Source organism: Equus asinus, chromosome X (genome assembly GCF_041296235.1).
Source record: "Equus asinus isolate D_3611 breed Donkey chromosome X, EquAss-T2T_v2, whole genome shotgun sequence".
NCBI classification, from domain to species: domain Eukaryota; kingdom Metazoa; phylum Chordata; class Mammalia; order Perissodactyla; family Equidae; genus Equus; species Equus asinus.
The window spans coordinates 1,997,652-2,019,998 of NC_091820.1; the positions used below are offsets into that span (position 1 = coordinate 1,997,652).

Sequence of the window (22,347 nt, forward strand, 5' to 3'; positions counted from 1 at the left end):
AAAATTAATGAAACTTTAAAGTCACTGAGAAAGTGTGGAAGCAGGTGAAAAATATTCACGATTTGGGAAGCCAGGAGACATCAAAGAAATAGACAGTCTAAGTCTTATTTGTACAGAAGTGGAGGTAAAAGCCAGACTCAAGGATGACATCTTCAGGTGGAAGAGGAAAAACGACACGTCGGTGGATTTGAAACATTTATTCCTATGAATATAAAATTGTGGAGTGCTTCCTGAGTATTGCTTTTAAGTAGCTTTTCATTTCCTAGCATAAAGAAGTTGTGTACGGATACAAGATTTCCACCACAGCCATTGGCTAAGAGGTGCTTTTATGGGAGGCATTTTAGTGTTTAGCACCTGGGTGAAAGCTTGCACAGTCGTATTTAGATGCAAGCCTGGGGATGTGGCAGGGCAGGAGAAACTCTGCAAACGTGTGCTGTAAACACAATAGAGCCACTTCGCATTGATGTCACTGCTCCTCTCCCATCTCTTAGAAGTCAAAAAATAGACTGTAAGGTTTCTATTAACACATAAACTTTAGCATTTTATCAGGTGAGTAATGATGATAAGTGAAACATTCAAGGTTACTCGCTATTGGCCTAGAAGCACAAGTTCATGTAAATTTCCTTTTTCTAAAAAGATTTTTTATGGTAAAATTTATATAACATAAAATTTACCATGTTAACCATCTTTTTTTTTTTTTTAATTATAGATTGGCACCTGAGCTAACAACTGTTGCCAGTCTTTTTTTTTTTCCTGCTTTTTCTTTCCCCAAATCCCCCCAGTACATAGTTGCCTATTTTAGTTGTGCGTCCTTCTAGTTGTGGCATGTGGGACGCTGCCTCAGCTTGGCCTGATGAGCAGTGCCATGTCTACTCCCAGGATTCGAACCTGTGAAACCCTGGGCCGACGAAGCAGAGCGTGTGAACTTAACCACTCGGCCACAGGGCATGTTAACCATTTTTAAGTGCACAGTTCAACAACATGAAGTACATTCTCATTGTTGTGCAACAATCACCACCATCCATCTCCAGAACGCTTCATCTTCCCACACTGAAACTCTGTCCCTGCTGAACACTAATTCCCCATCTCTCCTCCCCACCCCTGCCTCCCACCATCTACTTTCTCTGTCTATGAATTTGACGACTCTAGCCACCTCACATAAGTGAAATCACACAGTATTTGTCCTTCTGTGACTGGATTATTTCACTTAGCACAATGTCTTCAAGGTTCATTCATGTTGCAGCATATGTCAGAATTCCCTTCCTTTTGAATGCTGAATAATATTCCTTTATGTAGATGGACCACATTTTCTTTATCCGTTCATCCATCAGTGCCTGTCTGGGTTATTTCCTCCTCTTGGCTGTTGTGAATAATGCTGCTATGAACATGAGTGGGCAAATATCTCATCTAGATTCTGCTTTCAATTCTTTGCAAATCTCCGTTTTTTTCTTCTAAGACCAACAGTTGATAGAATATTCTGGAGATGTCATCAGACCAGCCATTTTGCAATTTTTAGTGGAGGATAGCCCAGCACACCAAGAAGCAGGTTCTCACATAAAACACTATCCAATGAATAGAGTTGGTGGCTTTGAGGGCTGTCTTTAAAACCCTTGTGCTTTGCAACTGCCAGTACTGGAGGATAGTTATTACATGGCATCTGTGACTAGCAGTTCCATTTTAAAGCTTTATTAAGACAGTGTTGCCCTCTGTAATTCTCTCAAGCTTTTAATTTCATCTCCTGACTCATTTGTGGCAATGAAGCATTGGAGAGAAATGTTCAGAAAAATACATATCTCTGTTCTGTAGAATGGAGTTACCTCCTAGAGGTAAGAGTTTTCTGAGTTTGTGTGTATTTGGATAAACTCTAAATGTGTAATACTAGCACTGTTGAAAGAGTTAGCTTTTGTGCATGGTGCATTTACTCTACTAAAACAGACAGAGGTGACCAGTGTGTTTCACCAAAACAATAGGATTATGATAAACTGAGGGAGGAAAGGCAAATTACAGGTAAAACAACGATGCCTTCTTCGTGCCAAGCCCTTTGCTGCTACAGCTTTAATGATGTTTCCTCAGCTGACATATGGCACAATCCTAGGTAGAGTTCTCTCTCTCTTTCTCATCTATCATCATCTGTCTCTCTCTCTATATCTGTCTGTCTGTCTATCATCTATCTATCTATCTATCTATCTATCTATCTATCTATCTGCCTATCTATCTATCTATCATCACTTCTTATTGCCAATATATAAAGCATCCATGCTCTACCGAGCTATGTGAGGCAGCCTCCATCAGTATTTATTCTCAGTGGTGCATCAAATGCTTTCTTTGGTCAAGGCAATAGATAATTCATACATATCGACCAACATTTTCTCTTCTGTCCAGTTATTATTAAAATCACACCTTTGTTAGCTGTATGACAAGGAGAAACTTCCAGTCTGTATGCACAGGACATGTGTTTCCTGTGCAGAGCTCATTGTCCTAAGACTGGGCCTTCTTGCATTCCAAAATAATGAAAGAAAAACAATAGCACATTCTGGGGTTACATTTCTCTGATAGTGCACAAAGGAGAGATGGAGGGAAATTGATACGACTCTTTACTCCATTTTCTCATCTCTCAATTAAGCATAAGTTTTGAGTAGATAAATTTTCCCAGTCTATGAAAAACATAGTTAAATTGCTTATCGGAATAGGTGAAGGCAAAACTGTTTATGAGTCCCTGAACTCAAGGTCAAAAACTTACAATAGCATTTTCCATAGTCGCTTATAATATAAGGCATTCCTCATTTCTTTTAAGTTCAATTTTCATAACAATCTAGTGAAGTTGGAATCATTTTCCTATTTTACAAATCAACTGCATTATCCTGACAAGAATTTATTCTCTCTTTTAGTGTCTTGAACTTCCATCAAAATATTGCATGTGGTGTTGAGGCAAGCAGGTAAATGGAGAGAAAATCCCCGACTTTATCCTCATAGTGACTTCCTCCTATATTCGTACTTCCTTTGACATAAGGAGTGCAATCTATTTAGTTATCTGTTCCACATGGGTAATGGGCGTGTTTTTCTTGGACTGTAGATTTTCTCTGGTATATTTCAGAATGCATCAATTTGTAGACCCAGAGGAATGGACAAGAGTCTTGTTATATTTTTGTTTGTTACTCTGTGTTGCACTTAATTCACATGAATAGCCATGGCAGTGGTTTCCACCTGCAATGCAGGCTCAATGTTGATTTTATCTGGGTTATTGGCTGCTGAATGCATCATCACTCCATTTAATCAGATGTACATTCAACACCATTTCATCTAAGAAATTGCAAATTGGTGGAAATGATTATAACCGGGCAGTTTTTACTTTTTACTTTGTGTGTGTGTGTGTGTGTGTGTGTGTGTGTGTGTGTGTCTGTGTAGTTAGGGGAAGGTGGTATTTCTAGTACTTCTGAATAATGGAATTTTGAACTGGTAGATGATCCTATCTACACCTTGAAATAAGAAAAGTTTCAATGTGTTATTTTAAGGGACTTTTGAGGGGTACATCTACATTTCACTATACAAACACTACTTATTAAATTCTATATCTGTCAGTACAGGCTAAGTTAAGCTGCAGTAACAAATGACCCCCAAATCTCTGTGTCTTACAAACAGAGGTGACTTTTTGTTCAAATTCCATCATTGATGCTTTTTTACATATCAAATTATGAATATCAAAAAAGGTACAGCTGAGATTCTTTTGATAAAACCAACCAGGTAGTTTGTTACTAATCTGGCACCATACTATTCATTGGACCAAATGACCAAAGGAATGGCACTGCCATGCTTCGTAACTGGTACTGGGATGTCTTGCCTCCAGGTCATCAGCCCTTTGGACTCTCTGTCACTTGGCTTGGCCATGCTCCAAGTGGCCTTGAATAGATCTGCTCCCCCAGGAAGAAGCAGGTACTCCCTGAGGTTTTGTGTTATCGTTATCCACCGCTGGTAGCAGCCATCCATTTAATGGCTTAATATATAACCTCATTCTTTTCCTTTGTATTGCACAACTCGCTCGATTGATTTTAAGCTTAGGCATGGAAGGAGAGAATTCACAAAAAGTATCTTTCCTCTTGCTCTAAGTATTCAACTAATGTGCATGAATTTCTGCTTTGACTTGATGGAGGGCACCTGGACACAAAGGGAGACCCTTATTGAATTCACATTCATTATTTTATCTGATGATGAAGGAGGAATTCATCGCTGTGTATTCCTACCTAACAATGCAGAACCCAAAAGTCTCTGCGTTATGTTCCCAGCAAATTTATCAACATCAGAAAGCACTCATTGAACACACAACAGCTGGTGGCCTCTGCATTTGAAGAAGTTACTCTTCAGACAGACAACTCTGAAGCCCCAGCAACATGTGAGAATTGAGTGACCGTTTATACGAGGGGATAAACTAAATAATGAATGAATTATTCCAACAAGGACAGGGAAAATGGCCAATTGTCAGAAAATGAGAGATGTGGGAATCATTGGAGTTGTTTGCTTAGAGAGAATCCAGTCCAGGGAGGTGAAATCAGCTTTCAACTTAAGGCAGGTACTTGGAAATAGTAAAAGGAGATGTAGTCAAGAACGGGAACAGCAGTGATGAAAAACAATTTCAAAAGCCTTGTTGAATAAACTCCCCTTTCATATAATGCCAATTATAAATCCACGGCACTTACAAGCACACAAAAAATTTAAAAAGACTAATAGACATCAGAAGAAATCTAGCATGTTTGTTAGATCAAAGAATTACTGTGAGTTAACTTAGATAAAATAGCCAGCACTTACAGGAGCTTCCTTACGTTGTAAGCACTCAATTAAATTTTCAGGCGTTATGATCATCCGATAATTCCCTGCTATACATGGAACCATCAGTTACAGGCAGGTAGAATTGCAGAAATACACATGGAACAAGTATATTGTTTAAAATTAGAGGTACTATTGATTGAGCTATTTGTGTAACTGTGACAGATACATGATATACCAATTAAACTTTTCCTTTGTGATGTGAAAGTTTGGGGTTTCAATTTCCCAAATCTCCCATTCTTAAAATAAAAACAAAATGTTTCATTTTGCTCACTGGAACTGCTTCGGCTTCTCTCTGCAAACCTGTAATGCAATGAGACTCATGTTTTCATCATAAGTTCCTAATTCTCATTACCCAGTAGAACTTCAAGACCTAGAGATTTGTCACACGTTGGAAACTCAAGGATTTGGCATTTCTCATTTTTAGTGGATAGTCCCCTCTCATACTCTGGACCATTCCCTTCTTGTTAAAACTCTAGTTTGTGAGGATTCTTCTCTCTGGCTCCTGCAGATTTGGTTTCAGAACGGAGTTATTGCTGTGTGCTGCTTGGCTTCTCTGTGCACTGTGCACCTGATGGAATGGACCATTGTTTCTACAGGAAGACATCTGCTGCCCTTAGTGTCTTTATTCACTTTCTAGGGCTGCCATAACAAAGTACCATAAACTGGCGGGCTTAAACAACAGAGATTTATTCTCTCACAGTCCTGGAGGTTGAAAGTCCAAGATCAAGGAGTCAATAGGGTTGGTTCCTTCTGAGGGCAGTGAGAGAGAATCTGTTCCAGGCCTCTCTCCAGCTTCTGGTGTCCCCAGACATTTCTTGGCTTGCAGATGGCATTCTCCTTGTATCGTCACACTGTGTTCCCTCCATGTGTGTCTCTCTGTGTCCAAATGTCACATTTTTATAAGGACATCAGTCAGATTAGGGTCCATGCCAGTGGCCTCATTTTAACTTGACTACTCCTATAAAGACCCTGTCTCCAAATAAGGTCACATGCTGGGGTCCTGGGTGTTAGGACTCCAACATATATGTTTTGGGGGTAACACAATTCAACGCATAACAGTGTCTTCATGAGAACAGCCTCACCACTCCTGCAATCCTACTTGTAGTGGTGTCATTTAGTGGTGTCAATGGTGTCATTCCATTCTATTCCAAGCTTGTTCTATGTGACTACTCACAGAGAACTATAGCTTGGTTGGAGTCAAGAGAACACATCATGAATGTTGAGAATTACTGTGCAGGAAGATGAGAAATCATCTCCTTGCCCTGCCTCTACCTGTCGTTTGCTTGGGTGTGGATGGAACCCAAGAGCCCTGTGCGTGCTCCACTGTTCCTGCTGTCAAGTCCTTCTGAAGGTGCGTTCTTAGAGGTTGTTTGTAGAAGGCTCAAAGTAGGGGCTCTAAAGTCAGGTCTGTTTTCAAGGGAGTCTCAAGAAGGCTTTGGTCCCGGCAATACCTCCTGTAAAATGCTGGCTATGTTCCATCTGTTGATGAGAATGCTGTGTGATGCTCAACTTGTTTCATGTGAGCGAAAAATGCTTGTATTCTTTAACACCTACTGCTGTCTGACCCAGTTGACACCTGGCAATGGGAGGGATATTTTTAGTTCCTTTAAAGCAGAGGTCTCTGTGAATACAAGGCCCCCATGCCAATAAAATTCACAGCACAACAGCATTACATATTCTCTCTAACAGCAATGTTGAGAATCCCAGGCAGATAAATCAGCGTAGATGTGGTGGAGCTTGAATTTCACAGAGATTCACTGGGACAATGCATGGAAACTCATTCACGCTGACTCTGTGTCCTGGGACATAATCTGAATATGCTCTCATTCCACAGTGGTCTTCTCAGAGTGGTAATCATGTTTGGCTTCCTATTAACAGTTGTTTGGGTACATTCTTTCTCTCAACTAGAATATGTGGTCAGCCTGAGCTGACTAAGACACTAACCAGTGGCCAAACTTGCAAGAGGGTCTTGCTAAGGACAGCCATCTCCAGCCTGCTGAGTTAATTCTTTTCTGCACGTGGGCATAATATCAAAGTTTTGTGGTTGGAAAGGTCGGATGGGATGATTCATTTGTAAGATACAGTGATCTGTTCAAATGCAGTGAGTTGGGAACATATCTGCATGAAACGCACTGAGTTACATGGCAAGTGGCAAATACCTGCTGTCTCGCTGATTGTGCCAGTGCCATGAGGTTGTTCATGACTTGAGGGTATACTTGGCAGCCTGCCAGCCAGGAAGTTTTCCAGAAGGAGCTTGGAGCCCCAGAATGGTTGGAGCAGTGAGCACACCTGAAGGAGAAGGTCCAACAGAGAGACCTGGCCTGGGCGTGCACTGAGAGCCACTGACGCACTTAGTCAATCTGATTTTGCAGATGGATATGGAGCTAAAGAGGCAAGACGTGATGAACTTGAGGACAAGGAAAGCCAGGACACTTTCCAAGCACGGCGGCATCACCCACCCCTGGTCTTATCAACCTATGTTGATTTCAGACGCTCACATCAACTCCACTGGTTTAAACACTAGGATTGCAACAATCCCAGTTGGATGCTTCCAAGTTTAAATCAGAATTTGGATCATATGCAAACTAGCTCCATCCCCCCAACAAGAAATAAAGCAGCTCTTAAAACAGCTGTGGAACGAATTATAAAGAGGTTTTTAAAACATGGTGTCAAATCCTCCTTGAGCCTTGGGTTGCAGGTTTTGGAACCTCTAAAGCTCCTTTTGAAGATGACCCAGGAGATCTAATCTACCCTGATTCTAAAGGTACGAAGATGAGACGACTCCGAGGAGTCCTGGCAAAGCACTGCAGGCAGACAGATGCCGTTTTATTTTTCCTTGACTCTTCCTAGCAGATAGTGTGATTCTCCAGATGAAAAAGAGTAATTTAATACCAACCCTCCATTTCCACAGGGACTGAAATTCTGAGCGAGTTCATAAAACCTTGCTTTCAGTAAACCCTACATGCTTCTTCTCATTAGTCTTCCAAGAATATTAAAAGAAATTTTAATTCAGATTTTGCAAATAGAGAGACTGCACATATTGTGTATATTTCATACTGTTGTATATTAATACCTCCAAGGGAACTTCAATTTCCATTTTGAAAAAAAGCTGAGAATTCAAGAAAATAATAGCCTGGCAGTCTCCATAGCCAAATAAAAAGGAAGTTGTATTAATTATCTGCATAATTCCAGTAAAGGGGTTTTTGTTTCTCTCCCATAACTTTTTCCCTCATAAAGCTATTTTCATCTTACTTTGTTTCTTGTTTCTTGCTCAATTCCGCCTAGAAGTTTCCTTTTTTTATCTTCCCAGGACACTAACCCGGGTTTTACGACCCCCAGTGTTTAATTCCTTACTGCTAATCTTCATGAGTTTGAATTGAATTTCATGTCCTTTGGGGTCTGGAAGACGTTCCATTGGCGTCTGATACCTGAGCAGCAAATTTTAGGGGAGTCACTGATAGTTTGAGTCCTTGGATCCCCTAAGATCTTGGAAGGAACCACAGCATCTTTTTGTCCACCTCATTTACAAACAAGCTGTGTTTGCCTTACTTGTCTAGCACTGACTGGGATCGCTGATAGCTTTTAGCCCTTTCCAGTTGTAGGATAATTTTGTTGGTGGTGACTGTCTCCCTGTCTGAGGGTCAACTGTGCTCCCATTTAGGATACAATGTTTCACCCTTAATAAGCAGAACAGCCCCTGCTGATGTTACAATGTAACAACCCACATCTGGATTGAAGACACTGGGTTCAGGGGATGAAGGGAATTTATTCCTGAGACACCTTCCGCAATGAATCAGGTTCTCACTTTGGGACTACTGCCGCTGTTTTGGATGTATAATTGGCACCTCTCGTTTGCCCAGTTCAAATTGCCTAAATTTTACATACAGGTGGACAATAACTATATGGGGGCTCAGTGGGGTTATTCTACAAAAGTTGCTAGAGAATTGGAAGAAGAAGAGAGTAAGTCTGAGCCCAGATGGCAGCATCAAAGACATTCTGTCTTTAGGCAATGCCAGTAAATTGAGAAGGGAAGACGTAGCTGGAGATTGTTTGCCTTATATGGAGCCTGTGTCTGGTTATTAATATTATGCCTCAGTTCGTTCTTTAACTCCAGGACCTACGGCCGAATTTCAAAGTCAGATGGATATTTTATCAGTGACAACTTGGACAGATGTATTGGGAAATGATCAGAAAGGCTAATTTCTAAAGTTTTATAGGTGAGAAAGGGCATAAAACACAACTTTCTTTAGAGGCTGAAACGTTGTACAAAATGATAATCTGTAAACAGCAAAAATTTGGCAATCTATACTCCACTTACTTGAATTTAGACACTTACATATGAACAGCATTTTCTTCTTTTTTTTCTTTTTCTTAAGGCAACCTGGACATTGTGGAAAATAAGATGTCATGATTTGAAGTATTGAAAATGCTTAGGCTCTTCTAAAAGTAGGAACTAGTTTTGGAATTTTATTTTTTAATGTGCTAAAGTGCTCTTTGAAACTTTCTCCAGAAATTCTTTCTGATTGCTTTAAAAAAATTAACTGCATTTGAAGAAAAGGAAATTAGCCATAGGCTATATTATTTGGTGTATGGTATGAGCTCAAAGCTCATTATGTAGGCACTGTAACTTTCTTTGGATTAAAATAGTTACCTCTAGTCACAGAATTGAAAGGAAAAAAAGAGAGCAGGATGCTACCTCTCATGGGGACACAAAAATTAGAAAGCTGAATTTGGGGAAATTGGAAGTTTATATTTAAGATGATTTTTGTTTAAATGGTCATGGTGAAAACATCATGAAACTTTTCTCTTTAGGAAAACAGCATTTATTATTAAAGGATGGTTTAATAGAGATCATGTTTCTGCTTCTTTTAATACCAAATTACCCAAATACATATCACCAGTTTCAAGAGCAGTAGTTTGTGTTAATGTATGGGGTAAATATTGGTTAGAGTTAAACGTCTATATTTCTCCAAATTCTTACTGAAATTTGAAAGATTAAGACACTATGAGGGGTAGATGTCAAAGCACAGTTTGGCTTTGTAAGTGAATGATGCTCAGAGAATTCTGGATTCTTGGAGTACACAATATTCCTAGACACTGAGGCATCCCATACAGCATGAGCCTTCCTAATTAATAAAATGTGGTGTTCCTAATAAACACAAGGCACTGAAACTGTTCAATGAGCTGGATGCCAACAAAATAGTTTCTGAGCTTTTCTGTTGTTGTGACTGTTTGTCTGCATATAAGTTTAAACTTATAATAAGAATTATAAGAACTGTATAGAGGAATCCTCTATACTTATATCCATATTTAGCAGTTGTCGTATTTTGTCTTGTGTTTTATAATTTTCTCTTTCTTCCTTTCTCTGTATGCATACATCCACATATGTATACACACACACACACGCATACACACAATTTCTCCTGAACCATCTGAGAGTAAGTTGAAAGCATTATATCCCTTTACTCCTAAATATGTCCATGTATTTCATAACACTGGACATAACAAGGACATGCCCTTAAATAACCAAATAATTGAAATCAAGATATGGAGCATTTATATAACTTTTAAAAATACACTTATAGTAAGACGCGAATAAAACATAGGACTTCAGTATTTCAGATGAAATTCATGGACTCCAAGTGTTTCTAAAATTCAACCCTGAGCCTTGATGCCTCGAGCCAGAAGGAGACAGCCTCATCTTGGACTTGGAAGTCTCCTCCTGATGAAGTCACAGAAAGTACCAGGTCTTTGGGTCTTTGTGATTCTCTAGTCCCCTTTGGATCCACTTGTCTAAGTAGGGTCTCACATGTTCTCTGATGCTGGTTCCTTGTATCTCAATGGCTCTTCAATCCTGTCCAGCCTGGACATCACCCCAAAAGTGGAGAATGGCTCTAGATAAGGCAAAGAATTACCTCAAGGGGGACCAACCAAAAGTTTATGGTTCCATCCTCGTTGTCCTTGGCACCAGAGTAGATTTTGATCCAGTGACCCACTTCACTTTCTTAGAGTACTTCCCTCTCTCTGTTTCCCTGTACTTATGAGTATTCCCCACATTTATTCTAGGGAGGCAATGAGAAGGCTTGATTCTACCAGGAGTCTTGGTGAAAAACTTTCTCATGAGAGGAAAAAAAAAATATCAGCTGTGCTTCATCAGTGATGGCGCCTCCAATCATTCTAGATGAGTCTTTTCTCTTGTTTAATTACCAATTGCACCTCCTTCCATTCTTAAGGCGTCCCGATGTGGAGAGCATATTATAAGGTCATCCAAGGAATGTAGGTTTTTTTTTTTTTAAAGATTTTATTTTTCTTTTTTCCCCCCAAAGCCCCCCGGTACATAGTTGTATATTTTAGCTGTGGGTCCTTCCAGTTGTGGCATGTGGGATGCCACCTCAGCATGGCTTGATGAGCGGTGCCCTGTCCGCGCCCAGGATCCGAACTGGTGAAACCCTGGGCCGCCGAAGCGGAGCGCGCAAACTTAACCACTCGGCCACGGGGCCGGCCCCGGAATGTAGTTGTTATTCAACAACATACTTCAACGTAACTTGAAGCACCAGGGAAGCGGGCAATTCTACGTCAAATCTTCCAGATAATCACATACCATTGACTAAGAAAAGCATGTTCTTTATCATTTCTCAGATAGATATCTAAAATTCTGCCAGGCTGTTCTTAAATCTATGACTCTGTAACATACATTTTAAGGCAGATATTGTTATACCTAGATGACTAATCTTGTCTCCTTTTCTTTTTTATAAATGAGCCCACCTTTATTTTCATCTTGGTTTTACATCATCATCCTGGGACAATTATCCACCCAAGTGTCTTCCTTCTGATTTCCCTTGGAATGCTTATTCTAATTAGGAGTTCACCCCATAGCTAAGATCATCAAGTACTCTCAAGCTGCTCCCAATAATTTGAAAGGATCTCATGTCTCATTTTTAAGATACAACAACTGTTGAATGAATAACATATCTGTTTGAATGATGAATTACTGTAACATTTTTAAGACATTGAATCTAGATTTAGTGACAATGGGATCATATAGGATATTTGTAGCTTTCTTTCTAGTTTATTGGATTGTTGCAAAAAGTAGTCTTTAGTGATTTAAATAAAGCTTTTATGTTTTCATCTTCAGCAGGGTATTGTGTTAGATTATGGGTAAATTACACAGAATTCAGGGCAGCCTAGTCTCTGACTTCAAGAAAATAAGCAAATGTATGTGATGAGGGATAGAAGTATTTTGAAAGTATAATTTATCCTGGGAGAAATGAGAAGGATAATTAGTAGAATAATGAAGGAGACCCTTTTGTAACTGTAAGGAATGGTTTATTATCGGAAACAGGCAGAGCTTTGATTCTAGACCTTTAGTAACATAAAACTCTTTAACTCTGGGTTTCCCAACTCTCAATTTCATCATAAACAGGCTTAGTTAATCTCCTATGGGAATGTTTCCCACGGAGCTACAAAGCACGCAGGAACCAGAATGATGTAGGGTTAGATATTAAGTGTCAGGATAATCTGCCCTTTTAATAATTATTTTTCAGACTTGATTGCCTTTGGGTTAGATTTCTAAGTTATGTATTGAGCTCTACTATGGCCCCAGTGGTCTTTGATGAGGTATGGAGCACAGAATAAGATCTTAATTCTGCCCTTAAAAAAGGGTACAGATATGCACAAGAATTACTTCTATAACTGAACAACACAATATATATTTATGGTCCATTTAAAGGTGCAGTTATAAGTATTATAAGAATTCAAAGGAGGAAGAGGCTTATGTGGTCTGAGGTTTTCAGCAAAGCCCTGAGAGAGAGACAAGGAATGTGTCTGGCCACCGGGTGTAGTTAAAATTTGAAGACAATGCAAGAGGAAAAATCCAGCATGAAGGTGCATGTTGCCAGCTGCTAGTGAAGGTATGTGCTGGGATGGGCTTGCGCATTTGGAGAGGAATTTTATGGGGAGCTCTGAAATGACCATGCTCCCAGTTTAGGAGGGCTGTGGGCATCAGGTTATGCGTATGGGATGTCTTGATTGAAAGGCACACTATAGGATATTATTTACAAAAGTAAGGATATATGCGTGAGGGTATGGAAGGACTGAGAGAAGGAGAGAGAGAGATGAATTATGAGGAATTGGCTGACAGGATTCTGGAGGCGGAGGAGTTCCACAATCTACCCTCTGCAGGCTGGAGACCCAGGAAAGCCAGTGGTGTAATTCAGTCTGAGTCCAAAGGCCTGAGAACTAGGAGAGCGGATTGTGTAAATTCCAGTCTAAGGGCAGGAGAGGATGAGATGAGATGTCCTGGCTCAAGCAGTGAGGCAGGAAAACAAAGGGCAAATTCCTTCTTTTTCCACTTCTGTTCTAGTCAAGCCCTCAACTGGTTAGATGAGGCTCACCCGTGTTAGGCAGGGAAATCTGCTTTACTCAGTCTACCAATTCAAATGCTCATCTCATTCTGAAACACTCTCACAGACACAATTAGAAGTAGTGTTTAATCTGAGCATCCTCCTGGGTCAGTCAAGTCGATGCATAAAATTCACCATCATAAATGTAAACTTGTAGACATTATACGTATGTATAGACAATATATTGCTTTACAAAGAACTTCCCACTTTGCTCCTTAGAACATTCATATAAAGAAAGTAGGAGGGCTGACTCCATTGTACAGGTGTATAAAGAGAAACAGAAGGAGTTACATGGCAGAAGTCAATGAGTAGGTGGGCCCATCACTTTACACTTATTATTGATTAATTTATCTTTCAGGGAATCTAAAGTTCCTGCCTCAAAATATGTGGTGTCTGTTTTAAATTAGATGATTCTGGATTGATGAGCGTTCACCTATCTACGACTTCTCATCTGAACAGGTGTGGCATAGATCTCCACCTGTGGCTGAGTTAGATTCACAATAAATTGTCCCCAACGACCATTTTTAGACATCCACTCCAATCATAAAGATTCTATCAAGATAACGAGAAAACAGAAAAGAAGTTTAATCTTGGAGCTGGAAAGAATCCTAGCCATTCGTTGTCTGAACCTCATATTTTAGGGAAGAAAACCAAAAGTGGAAACTGGGCGTGGTGAGCCCAAGATCACAGAGGAAATTAAGGGCAGAAATAGTTCTAGAAATCTAGGTTTTTTGGTCCATGTAGTGGGTTGAATGATGGCTCCCCGAAATAGATCTATATCCTGGAACCTGTCTGTGTGACCTTATTTGGAAATAGAGTCATTGTGATGTAATTCAGGTTCTCAAGATGAAGTCTTGCTGGATGAGGGTGGCCCTAAATCCAATGGCAGGTGTCCTTATAAGAAACAGAAGAGGAGAGACACAGACACAGAGGAGAAGCCACATGAAGATGGAGGCAGAGATGGGAAGGATGCAGCCACAAGCTAAGGGATACCTGGAGCCCCCAGAAGCTGAGAGAGGCAGGAAGGACCCTCTCCCGAAGCCTCTGGAGGCAGCATGGCCCTGTGACACCTTGATCTCCGACTTCTGGTCTCCAGGACTGGGAGAGAATCAATTTCTGTTGTTTTAAGCCACTCAGTTTGTGGTACTTTGTTATGGCAGCCCCAGGAAACGAATACAGTCTGTGGTAGGCTGTTTCGTTTTGTGTGGTTTGCAGAGTGAGAATACAATGCATCGCTCAGGTGAATTTCTCCCACCACGTTCCCAGGCATCCTCACCTTCACTGAGACATAGCTGACGTCCCTGAGCAACAGTATTTTGAAGAATGAATCTGCCAAGCGCCGAGTCTGATTGCAAAATCCCTGATTTCTCATCTACACCATTTGCAGACTGGCTGTGGGCGTCCAGCCCAGATCTTGGTGCTTACTGCAGGAGAGAAATGTTTATTTAAATGAGTAAATTCAGGTTGACATTTTTATAGTCTCTACCAGACGACGGGCAGTTTGGAATCATGAATATGAAGTCAGGTTCTCCTAAAGTGATCACAGAAATATTACAAACCTGTGGCATTGGCAATACTATGATGTGCTTTTCTGACCTTTTCATCAGCCTGCCAGGACCTTTGGTTTATTCCCAACATAAGACTAAGACATTCAAGAAGCTTCCTGGAGGTCAGCTATGACAGAGAATCCGCTGTTTGCCACAAACTGCCTCTTTGAAATATGTTAGAGCAATCAAAATGTAGCTGCTTGAAAAGGTCAAAAGTCGTTTTTTTTCCAGGATATAGAAAGCATCAGAATTGTGGGATTTTCTTTCTTACAGTGCTGAGGTCTGCAAACCATGAAAAGGTTGGATAAGTAAATGAATTGTACCCTTCAAAAGGATGGCAATAAAGAGGCTACATTTTAGAGGCTCAAGGCTTAACATCTGTAACAGTTTTACTTAGTTATGAAATTAAATTAAAATTTTATTTTATTGAAAATAGGAAGTCCTTGGGTGACATCAGCAACATGGTGGAGTGAGCTGTTCTAATCATTCTCTTCTGCCTTGCTGCCCTTAGTATTTTTTCTTTGTCATTCACTTTTGCCTGCTTTAGTATATCTCTTGTAGTATGTCTTTTTACGTTGATGTAATTAGGAGACCTATAGGTTTTGTTCACTTGTATTTCCAGCTCTTTTCTCAGGTTTGGGAAGTTCTCAGCTATCATTTCTTTGAATAAGCTTTCTGCTCCATTCTCCTTCTCTTCTGCCTGTGGAATACCTATAATCCTTATGTTGCATTTCCTAATTGCGTGAGATATTTCTCTGAGAGTTTCTTCATTTCTTTTTAGTCTTAGTTCCTTCTTCTCCTCTATCTGAAGCATTTCTATATTACTGTTCTCTACATTGCTAATTCAGTCCTCCATAATGTCAGCTGTACTGTTTAGGGAATCCAGATTTTCCTTTATCTCATCCATGGTGTTTTCCATCTCCAACAATTCTGATTGGTTCTTCTTTATGGTTCAATAAAAATATTTCTTTCACAAATTTGTGTGTCATCCTTGTGCAGGGGACAGGCTAATATTCTCTGTATAATTCCAATTTTAGTATATGTGCTGTGAAGCGAGCACCCAACCAGAATCCCAATGACATTCTTCACAGAAATAGAACAAAGAATCCTAAAATTTATATGGAACAACAAAAGACCCCAAACAACCAAAGCAATACTGAGAAAAAAGAACAAAGCTGGAGGCATCACAATCCCTGACTTCAAAATATACTACAAAGCTATAGTAATCAAAACAGCATGGTACTGGCACAAAAACAGACACACAGATAAATTTAACATAATTGAAAACCCAAAAATAAAACCACATGTCTATGGACAGTTAATCTTCGACAAAGGAGCCAGAAACGTACAATGGAGAAAGGAAAGTCTCTTCAATGAATGGTGTTGGGAAAACTGGACAGCCACTTTCAAAAGAATGAAAGTAGACCATTATCTTGCACCATACACAAAAATTAACTCAAAATGGCTTAAAGACTTGAATGTAAGACCTGAAATCATAAAACTCTTAGAAGAAAATATAGGCAGTACACTATTTTACATTGGTTTTGGCAGCATCTTTTCAAATACCATGTCTATTCGGCAAGGGAAACAAAAAAGTTAACAAATGGTACCATAGCAGACTAAAAAGCTTCTGCAAAGCAAAGTAAACCATGAACAAAATGAAAAGACAGCCCATCAACTGGCAGAAAATGTTCACAAATCGTATTTCTGACAAGGGGCTGATCTCCAAAATATATAAAGAACTCCCACAACTCAACAACAACAACAAAAAACAACCCAATCAAAAAATGGGCAGAAGATATGAACAGACGTTTGTCCAAAGAAGATATACAGATGGTCAACAGTCACCTAAAACCATGTTCAACATCACTAATTTTTAGGGAAATGTAAATCAAAACTACAATGAGATATCACTTTACACTGGTCAGAATGGCTGTAATTACCAAGACAAAAAACTACAAATGTTGGAGAGGATGTGGAGAAGAGGAAACCCTCATGTACTACTGGTGGGAATGCAAACTGGTGCAGACACTATAGAAAACAGTATGGAGATTTCTCAAAAAATTAAAAATAAAAATATCATAAGATCCAGCTATCCCAGTACTCAGCATTTATCCAAAGAACTTGAAATTAATGATCCAAAGAGATTTATGAACCCCTATATTCATTGCAGCATTATTCACAAAAGCCATGATGTGAAAGTAACCCAAGTGCCCACTGGCTGATGATTGGATAAAGAATATGTGGTATATATATACAATGGAATACTACTCAGCCATAAAAGAAGACAAGATTGTCCCATTTGCAACATGGATGGACCTTGAGGGTATGATATTAAGTGAAATAAGCCAGACAGAGAAAAACAAATACTGCGTGATTTTACTCATATATGGAAGATAACAAATACATGAATAAAGAAAACAGATTAGTGGTCACCAGAGGGAAATGGGGCTGGGGAGTGGGCAAAAGGGCTAAAGGAGCATATATGTACAGTGACAGAGAAAAATTAGACTACTGGTGGAAGCACAATGAAGTCTATTCAGAAATTGATTAATAATGTACACCAGAAATTATGCAATATTATAAACCATTATGGTCTCAACAAAATTACTGGAAAAAAATAAAAATAAAATGTGCTTAATTTTTAAAACAGGTGGTCAAAAGATACCAGCTTTCAGTTATTAAATAAAGTCGTCACAGGGATGTAATGTACTGTATGGTGACTATAGTTAACACTACTGTGATGAATACTTGAAAGTTGCTAAGAGAATAGATTTTAAAAGTTCTCATCACAAGCAAAAAGCTCTGTAACTATGTGAGATGATGGATATTCACTAGACTTGTGGTGACCATTTCACAATATATACATGCGTCGAGTCACTATGCTGTACACCTTGGGGAAGAAAACATAACGCATTCTATTTCCCTGGTTCTGAAATGCAGAGATACAGCACATTTTTTCTCTTCCTGTGTTACTCATCCTATGCAGCAGCAGGAGGGAAGAAGAGCACCCTTGAGGGGTGTGGGAGAGGGTTTGGCATTGCAGGTAACATCCATCCTTGTCCACTGCCTGATACCTGCCTAATTGCAAGATGAGGGTCCAGGCATGAGGTACCTGTGCTTTATCGTATAGCACCATGGACACAGAGCTCCTCGGGGCAGGCTAATTCAGCCTAGAGGAGAAATGATCAAAGGCTGTGGCTGCCATGCAGGTCAGTTTCATGAGTTTGGATGTGGGGAGCATCATGCAGTTGGCCCTTTGCCCTTTGCTCCCTCTCCGTGCCTCTCTGTCTGCTGTGTGAGCATCTTGTCTTCTTCCTCTGGTGCATGCTCTTCCCAGGTTTGCTCAATGAACGTTTATAAATTCTTAAGGCATCAGCTGCTGCATGAAGAGTCCATGTTATGCAAAGAAGATAATTAGGCACCCTCCTTGCCCTAGGAAGAGAGGTCTGACCTCTACCTAGAGAATTGTATATCTCTTCTCTTTCCTTCCCTCTGGGACATCCTAGGAGCCTGCCATGCTATTTCTGGAAACTGACTCCAACAACAATATTGAAGACAGATGTCACCCTCCCATCTGAAGAAGGCTCCCTTCTCATTGCCCAGAGAGACTGGTTTCTCTTTTTTTGAACCAGTGGACCAGCTGCTGAAATGTGGCCCCATTCACCCAGTGTGAACGGAGTCTTGTCTTTGGAACGGACAAAACAGTCCTGTTCTCTCTTCAGGCTTCATTATTTTTCCTTCAAAAGGTTGTTTGAGTCTGGTTTCAAAAGAATGGAGATTAGCGCGGTGTCTTTGATCTCATAGTCCCCTTGAGTCTCAGGTAAATTCGACTTTTATATTTGCTTAATTGTTCCTGTCAGCCTTGACGGGTGTCAGATTTCCTACACTGTTATTTATAAGGAGGCATTTGGCATCCTGGTTAATTCAAGCAGTTCATCTGCTCTTTTTATCCCCCTTTACGATTTCAAAATTCTATGCTGTGCTTCAGTTTGCTGAGATCTCCCTGCATGGTAATGACCAGTACAGAAACAACACTCTGGAGCGTGTGCAGACAGATCTCTCCTACCCTTACAAATGTTACTACAAGTGCCAGCGTTATTTCCATCTAACAGATGTGAAAACTGGGTCATTGTGAGGTTGAAAAACTTTCTCTAGTCCCTACCTCTAGTAAGGGGCAGAATCAGAATTTACAGAACTTAGAGTTCAAGTTTTTGAACAGTGCATGAAGCTGCCACTCTGATGTATATGTATATATAGATATATATTTTTGTACACTATATATATTATACTTATAAATATATGAATATATAATATACACACTATATATGTGTATATATACATATATTTGCTGTATATTATATAAGGAATTTTATATTTATATTATATAAATATAATATAAAAATATATGCATATATATACACACATAGGCATACCTCACTTTATTGTGCTTTGCAGATATTGCACTTTTTACAAGACCTTCCACCAGCAAAAAGATTATAGCTCACTGAAGGCTCAGATGATGGTTAGCATTTTTTAGGAATAAAGTTTTTTTTTTTCATGAGGAAGATTGGCCCTTGGCTAACATTTGTTGCCAATCTTCCTCATTTTGCTTGAGGAAGATTGTTGCTGAGCTAACGTCTGTGCCAGTCTTCCTGTATTTTATGTGGGATGCCACCACAGCATAGCTTGATGAGCAGTGCTAGGTCCATGCCTGGGATCCAAATGTGCAAATCCTGGGCCGCTGAAGTGAGGCACATGAACTTAACCACTACCTCACCAGGCTGGCCCCACAATAAAGTATTTTTTAGTTAAGATATGTGCATTGTTTTTTTAGACATAGTGCTATTGCACACTTAACAGACTATAGTATGGTGTAAACATAACTTTTATATGCACTGAGAAACAAATAAATTTGTGTGACTTGCTTTATTGCGATATTCTCTTTATTGTGGTGGTCAGGAATGGAACCTGTAATATCTCTGAGGTGTGCCCGCATTACTGCTCAGAGATGGATGTGAACTGTATCAAATCATGGTCAGGGTAAAATATACCACTTTAATTCTATAATAGTAATCACAAGTAGCTTAATGATGGGATAATAAGAAAAATAGGCTCTTGTGATTATATATTATGTGAGTAAAATGATTAAAATTTGTTTCCAACATCAATGTTTTTTTGTTTGCCTTCTTAATGTGTGTCAATTATTATAAGAAGTAAGATAAAAGGTATGCATAAAACATGGTAGAAAGAACTCTATGTACATGATATATAAAACTATGTTTTACAGGTTGTGAGTAGGAATATATATTAATGCCAGCATGTAAGCCCTTTTCTCAAGAGAAGATAAAACAAACAATCTCAAAATTTTTGTATTTTACTCCCAGATATTTAGGTTCCACATCTGAGATTTGCTCATTTGAAAGAAAAGGGCAATATGTGTGATAAAAATATTTATGTCAGACAACCACATTTTCCCATGGAGCATTATGACAGCACATGCTCTAAATTCATAATATAACATAACATACTATAATATAATATCTCTATATAATATATTGTATAATATCTATGTAATATAAAATATATAGCTTATTTTTCTTCTGTCAGAAAGCACATGTTTAAGCTGAAGTCTTGTGAAAGCACATACTCTAAAACCTATATATTATATATAACGTATAACACATAATATATAACATATAACACATAGAATATTTTTATTACTTCATAATCCCATACTTCATTATTCTAAAAACTAAGTAAATGACTGCCACATCACTGACAATTATTATCTACCGATTGTATTATTATTATATTATTTATTATTATTCCTGATTCTAGGGACCCCACAAGCATGTCTTGCTCATCTGCATTAACCTCAGATGAGGCATTCGCTCAGATATCTAAGGTCAATAATCATTGAGCACACCCGGTTTAGAACTAGAGGTAGTGTCTCTGAAAGTGTAGAATCTCGCCATGAGTCATTTATCCCAGAAGGTCAACTAGCTAAGAGATCCCTTAATGGGAGAGTAATTTTTATAAAAATTTATTTAGAGTTTCTTATGCATCCTCAAATATCTACTGAGTTCCTACCTTACTTGAAGTACAGAAGATTCAGAGATAAATCCTGTGTTAGACTGACTAATGCTCCCCCCCCCCCAAATATCCATGTCCTAATCCTCAGAAACAAACAATATGTCATCTTATGTGGGAAAAGGGACTTTGCAGTTGTGATTAAGTCAAGGGTCTTGAGATGGGGAGATGATCCTTCAGCATCTGGATGAGTCCAATGTAGTCACAAAGGACCTTATAAGAGGGAGGCAGGACAGTCCGAGTGTGAAAAGGAGCTGTAATGATGGAAGAAGTTGGAGAGATGCTTTTTGAAGGTGGAAGAAGGGGTCACAAGCCAAGGAATGTGGGACCTCTGGAAGCTGGAAAAGGCAAGGAAAGGGATTCCCCCCTAGGGCCTCCAGAAGGGACACAGCCCTGCCAATACCTTGGTTTTAACCCAGTGACACTTCTGACCTCTAGAACGCTAAGTTAATAAAATTGTTGCTTGTTAAGCCTCCTCGTTAATAATAATTTGTTACAGCAGCCATAGGAAACTCATACGAATATGATGCCTTTTCTGCTCTGGAGGAATTTCCCACATAGTCCTTCATCTCTTCATTCAACACACATTCGTTAAACTCTTACTGTGATGGTCAAGAGTGGATCAACAGAGTTTGATCTTTCTCTCAAGACAAGTTAAATAGACAACTCCTTTCATGAGTGAGACCTGGTATAACGGAGATGCTGAACGAGTTCTAAGGCAGCAACCAATTGACGTGGAGCTCACCAGATGGCCAGGGGCTGGTGAATTGTTTGCTGTCCAGGGAAGAGCCCTATATGTCCACGTGCTGGTGGGCATATCACGTTTTCTGTGGTGGTCTTATTGCATTTTGTTTCATTTTCTCAAGAATTCCAGGCTGCCATGGATCAACTTAGTGATCTGGCTCTGGGACATTTTTCTTCCCCCAAAAGGACAATTAAAAGCCACATTAAGGCAGCATCCTTCTGGCCCAGTGAAGGCATTGGTGTCTCTTAGCTCTACGGTTGAAAGTCTGGTGGCCATTTGTATTATCTTTTTTATTTTTTTAAAGATTGGCCCTGAGCTAACATCTGTTGCCAATCTTCCTTTTTTTCCTTCTTCTCCCCAAAGCCCCCCAGTACATTGTTATATATTCTAGTTGTAGGTCCTTCTGGTTCTACTATGTGGGACCCCCATGTCAGCATTGCCTGAGGAGCAGTGTGTAGGTCAGCACCCAGGATCTGAACCAGTGAACCCTGGGCTGCTGAAACAGAGAGTGCAAACTTAACCGCTTGGCCATAGGGCTGGCCCCTGCAATATCTTTTTGAATTCTGGTTTCACAGACTGTTAGCCATGTAAAATAAAAGATACCAAGTATGGAAACGCTCAATTTAAAGGTCAGAAAAGATTTGAGATGATGAAGGAGCTCAACAGGGTTGTTGTGATGCATGGAGAATGACTCAGCTGTTTACTGGGAAGCTCTCAAACAATTGTAACAACCTGCAGC

At 39.5% G+C, this 22,347-nt stretch overlaps 1 protein-coding gene and 1 non-coding gene across 2 annotated transcripts in view; one reads left to right on the forward strand and one right to left on the reverse strand.

Moving 5' to 3' along the window:
* Nucleotides 1-22,347, forward strand: part of LOC106845887 (uncharacterized) — a 369,420-nt gene that overhangs the window by 274,032 nt on the left and 73,041 nt on the right. The gene's annotated exons all lie outside the window — the stretch shown is intronic.
* LOC123285380 (U6 spliceosomal RNA) lies at nt 15,725-15,830 on the reverse strand. The gene has a single exon (XR_006527131.1). It is a non-coding gene; the product is annotated as a U6 spliceosomal RNA (small nuclear RNA).